Raw genomic sequence first — 6089 nt, 5'->3', positions numbered from 1 at the left:
CCGCGATGGCGTTGCGTGCTCGGCGGTATCGGCGCATTTCCGGTTAAGGGTACAATTTTATCCACAAATAATCGGGAAATTGCTTGCGTATAAGAAGAGCATGCGTGCGGTTCGTATCTCCGTATTTTTTCATTTCACTTTTATTCTTCATTCAAGCAGTTTCATTTTCACTTGTTTCAACGCATTGAAAAAGAAAAAATGATCAAGGGGTTATTTAATCGTTAAAATCATAAACCACTTTTTACCATAATCGTTCAGAAATAGCATCAATTCATTTGAAATTAAATGGTGATTGCTTAAAATCAGTTTCAAACTGTTGAAAACATCGCTTGAAACAGCTTTGAAATCGTCAAAAACTTCTTGATATCAGTTTGAAATCATTTGAAACTGCTTTAAACCATTTAGAACCACTTGCTATTGTTTGAAACTGCTTAAAATCAGTTTCCAACTATTGAGATCATTGCTTGAAACAATTTTGAAATCGTCAAAAACTTCTTGAAATCAGCTTGAAATCATTTGAAACTGCTTCAAATGATTTAAAAACACAAATCGCTTGAAACTACTGGAAATCAGTTTGAGACAGCTCGGAATCATATTCCAATCGATGGAAACCGTTTGAAATCATTTTAATACCGTTCGAAATCGTCTGTCAGTTAATTTGTAAGTGAATGGACCCTCGTATCTGGCGTTGCCTGCAGACAACTTTCGCCAATCATTTTGCAATTATTGATGAATATTACAAGCGAAGCGTAATTTTCCACTCTGCAGATTAATACGTATATGAATATTCGTACCAACTACGTCAAGAATCTGATTCTTAGTTGGTGTCAGCGCAGCTCCCACGTCTCTTTAATTATGTTCTGCGGATGCATTCTGCATCTGCTCACTGACGTCACTTACAATACTGCAGCATAAATCTCATTTATCCGTTTCGCAGTAAGTTGCCTCTGCTAATGTTTTAATTCATTCAATGATTGTTATGGGTCCAATTATGGATCGACCTCTATGTTTTCGAGATATTCATCGACTGGGTCCAATTAATTTTGAGTGAAATCAATTAAAGGTTCAGCCCGGAAAATAAAAATGATGATAACAGAAAGAAGGGAGGCGGCCACACGGTGGCTCGATACTTTTAACGCTAATAGTTGCTGAAAATTGTTTACAACAAAATCGATTACTAGGCCAAAACCAGGATCAAGGGTTCTCAATTGATGTCAAAATTAGCAGAACCGATTTCTCTTTCGTATCAAAAATTTTTCCTCTCACTTCTCACACTTCTCACAAATAATTTATTGATTATATTTTTTTTAAATTACAGGAAAAATGCTTTTTTTTAACCTTGAAAATTCATATAACTTCTTAAAACCATTCACGCGATTTCGGAATACTACTATTTAATGCGATAATTTTTAAGTTTCTGTGAATATGTTTAAATACCCGGTTGCAGATTGCTATCATTCTATTGGTCGGCTTGATTTTGTTCATGGTTAAATTTGAATTGTTCTCATATAATCCGATTCTAATGTTCTTTGAAATCAACTGAACGACGTTATCAAATGTGATAAGAGACTTTCGCCTTCACAAGGTCTTCATAAAACACAAAGAAGTTAGTCTCATGGTGTAATTATCCCTGACAGGTTAATTACCATGAAAAAGATGTCAAATCATCCCACAATGGAATTGAGCACAAAGAGTTCAAATGCAAGATATGTTTTACCGTAGCTAGAGAAGCAATTGAAAAAAAAAATAAAAATTACCGTTAGTGTAAAACAAACTGACAATTCAAGCTTAGAAAAGAAAAGCTCTATTATGCATATATCATGCGGTAAAAAAATATATTTTCTGTACTTGGTAAAACCACAAAATAATTATATAAGTATGTTTATAAAATGTACTGTCTTGGTACAACGTGCAGTCCGTACTTAGATTCGACAATCAATCTGGTTTATCGTTTATTGCGCCTGGAGAATCTCCCGATTTCCAAGTGTCAATAAGTTCAAATAATAATCCTCCGCGATAACAATGTAATACGAAAATTGATCCGACTCCTGACACCATCGTACTCCCAACGACAAAGAACTCCTCGTTGTCTAATCGATAGACTTTTGGAGTAAGACTGCGACAATTGGCAATCGAGAATCGATAATCGAACCATCGGAGGCATAAAGGAGCCTTTGCACTCGTCCTCGCCCACCTTGGTTTAGGGGAACAGTTTCGTAACCTCTCATTTGTTTCAACGGCGTCTGACTCTCACAGACTCTATTCCGAACCGGTCGTTCGTTCCTTCGACAAAGAGGAAGACAAAGTACAGAGAGACGGTGCCGTTCGAACTTCGATTCAGCGGAATTCTTCGAGAAAATCTCCATAATTTCCGCAATTCCCTTTTGATGTCGAGATGAAAGAGCTGGGGGCCAGTAACTATCATTTGCCCCTGCATCCTTAGCTAGCTTCAGGAATCGAGAAAAGTCCCACCCTACTTCCGCAAAGAGAAGCCTACGTATCCTCTGAACGCATCGCGTTTCAAGACCCGCACATACACCTTAGCAACCTGAGGAAGAAAAGTTCTAGCTCTTTGATCATGAGGGTATCGAACAGCCATAAAAAATCTGTGTTCTTCGTGTAATTACTTTCTACAGGTATAATATTCACAAATTTTGTCTGTACAATAGTGTAAACCTTGGGATCACCAATGCTGAGCATTTCGTCGTTTCATTTTAATTTTCATGATATTAGAAAAGTGGGTAAACTTTGGATATTGTTGACTGTCCCAATACGTTCTCATAACTTAACGCATCTCATTAATTACATCTTATCCCAAAATGCTCTCCTCGATTATTACGGAAAAACGTGAACAATTATCAATTTCTTATTTCTCAAACGTCTGGCTATTGATTTTTAAACGTTGGCGGAGCACAAACCATCTTTACAAGATAGAAACTTTCAAAACTATGAAGTTCCATGCTGCGCGAACAAATGAAGAAAAAGATAAATCGCAAGACTAGAGTTACAAAACTTGAGACACAATCATCGTTAATGAACGTTATATAATTTTCTCATGCATGCACATCACACTGCAATGACTTACCACAGGAAATCACAGATGTTTTATTTCTGTAGGAATAATGGTATGCAAAGCTGGTAAGTTGTATTTGAATAGAAATAATTTCAATTAATCATTGGCTCAAGGTTACTGAAAACCATCGCGACAATTATTTAGTCAATAATCAATCAAATCGCCTAAGTCAAACTATGTAAGTGAGGTGATCTCCAAACCATTCATTTACCGTGACGAATGCATGGTTCGTCACAAGTCTGAATACTAAAGGTTTGGTTATTCGGGCTGAGCGTGTTTTGGCAAGTTTTCAAACCAACCAAACTCAACCGATACTTTCATAGACAGACTTCAGTTAAGACCGAAAAGTTGCTCCCGCTGATTTATTATGTCATCGATGAGGATGTGGAAACAATTTAAATGTATTATTAAAAAGAAATGAATTGAGAATAAGAAAAATAAAATCATCAAAATGATTCGAGGAATTTATGGAACAAGTTGAAACTGCATTCATCTCAGTGAAGTTTGAGCGCAAAGGAGAAGAAAGAGGAGACTGATTGCGGGTGAAATGCAGCAAAAAGTAACTCACGACCGACGACCAAAGAACAAAGATTACAAACAAACGAACAGGAATTAACTCTAACTCGGCAAGGCGCGTCGATTGAACTTTTTCCGATTCAAGAGACAAAGAAATTATTCAAATACTTTGTACTCAATATTCCCGCATAAACTGAAAGCGAGACGGTCTTCAAGCCCCGCTACTCCCGGAAAATAATGCAAAGTGTAAAAACAGCGAGCGCTTACCTGCAGTATATACGATTTTGTCGAAATGAAACTGAAATGGAATGAAATCGGTACGACAAAAAGATTATATGCAAAATATTTTCGCGCCGTATTCTCCATCAAATTTATGTATATACATCGCTAAGTATTTCGGCGTACCTTCGGGCTTCCATTTGTTCCCTTGTTTTTATTTATGCGTGATTGACGAGCAAAATGAGGCGGATATTACAGTAAAATATTGTCCCCGTCCCAAATCGAGAGTCCTGTCATTATCACACCTATCTTACGCACATCTGTAACCCGTAATCGCCTCGCAAGCATCAGGACTCAAGATGAAAAATATGCGCTCGGCATGTAATCGTCCGTTTTTGAATTCCACAAACCCTTGACTCCGCCTTGATTTTGTATGAAAAAAAATTCGCCCTCTCTTATACTTATCGGCAAATGTTTGCAGGGAAACAATCGTTCGATCAACATAATCACATGCCATAGAAAGCGACGCAAGTAGCTGAGAGGAAAATATTTGTCCCGGCAATTTCGAACTCTCTATGAACTACCGTCTCGCGAAATGAAATTCTGACAAACAAATGAACTCAAATATATCAAAGAATAGAATTTAAAGCAGACACGCACAGATTTGTATCCATCAGCCTTAATTGTCAGTTTAATCATATCGTACGACTTTAATTAGAAATGAATCGTGAAACTTTATAGTTTTTGTAAAGTATAATTTCTATTCATTGAGATCAAATTGTGTGCAATGATTAGATCTAACGTTATATTATAACCATCAAAATGCTATGTTTATTTCACTCATAGCTAAAATTGCATTTCGATGCAGTAACGTTGGAAAAAGAGAATGACTTGGAAGAAAATAATAATTTCATACAGGGATAATTTCTGACTGAGATACAGAGTTGCGTTTACTTGGTACAGATTCTTATCTATTTATTTAAAGTTTTTTTTTTTAAGGGGTGACTCTGGTAAGATCTGCCACATAATTCATTCATACGCCATGCCAGACTTAGTTACATCCGATTCTGATCAGCAAATTTGTGTGCGATTCCAGAAACAGTTTCGATCTCATCGTAAATAATTTCAACTAACCGTAACCAAAGTATCCAACTTTCTTGATGCTGGATAGGCTCGAGTGAAGTGTCTTAGAAGCGCAGGCAATCGTGAAAATCCAAGAATAGCGGTCCATTTCGCAAAGTTTTCAACGGGAAACCGGAAAGCAAGATCCGCGATAATCCACGTTATCCACGGTGAAACGTGCAGCTCGTAGAAAAAAGTTAGATGTAAGCAAAGTCAACCTGCAGGGTGATTCGGGAGCGCGCTTTACTCGTGTTCTGGTTGGCAGAGCGGACTTCCGCCTGCTGTTTAGACGCGGTTGGAAAAAGCTCACAAGTACCTGCGTTGTAACGTGTATACGTAGAAAAGACGTGGGTACACAGCTATTACTCAGACCTGTGGTTTGAAAAAACTTTAGTCCTTCGGTTTTTCTCGGTAAAGACCGATTAAATCGCACCGCCAACGCTGCCACCCACTGTCCTCAACGTCCGCGCACAGAGACTTGAATTATTTATGCATGCATCCAGTTCCCTATCTCTATATATCGACGACGCTGTTCGCGTGCAGACGAGCCTGGTCACCTGCAACTACGTAGTCACGCACCTTTTCAGATTGGATAAGCCTTTATGCTTTTTAATGCTCCACCAATTGCAGCCAGCGCCGCCACCCGTGGTTTCGTGCCAAACGTTATATTCGGTTTAGTCTATCGGTTTCTCAGAGACGCATGATCGAGGCAATGTATGGAATTTATTCCCCATCAGTAGGCAACCAGGTATAGATTGATTCTGGTATTTGTAATTCAATAAAAAATTTGCGACACGTTCACATCCCACCGCTGTAGCTTCTCTGACATACGGAGGGAACGGATTTTTTGAGTCGAGTGATGTTAGTTTGAATCAACTAAATGCTATTGTCGAATACGGCGAACACGATACTCGCCTAATTCAACAAAATACTTTTGCCGTATGATATACTTGTAATGAACTTATTACAGAATTGTTTATAATAATCTTTTGCATTGTCTGAACATGAGAGTTATTCAAGCGAACAAAACGTATTCTTCGAATACTATCACTCATAGTTTATTTGAGTCCAATATTGTGAGAATTACCGGATGTTTAATCGGTAAGCCCGATAACTTGTTGTATAAGTAGAATTATAAAATTTGCACTTATCAATAGTT

Source organism: Neodiprion fabricii, chromosome 2, assembly GCF_021155785.1.
Source record: "Neodiprion fabricii isolate iyNeoFabr1 chromosome 2, iyNeoFabr1.1, whole genome shotgun sequence".
Taxonomy (NCBI): domain Eukaryota; kingdom Metazoa; phylum Arthropoda; class Insecta; order Hymenoptera; family Diprionidae; genus Neodiprion; species Neodiprion fabricii.
The sequence above is the reverse complement of the archived record's forward strand: the minus strand, read 5'-3'. Positions refer to the sequence as shown.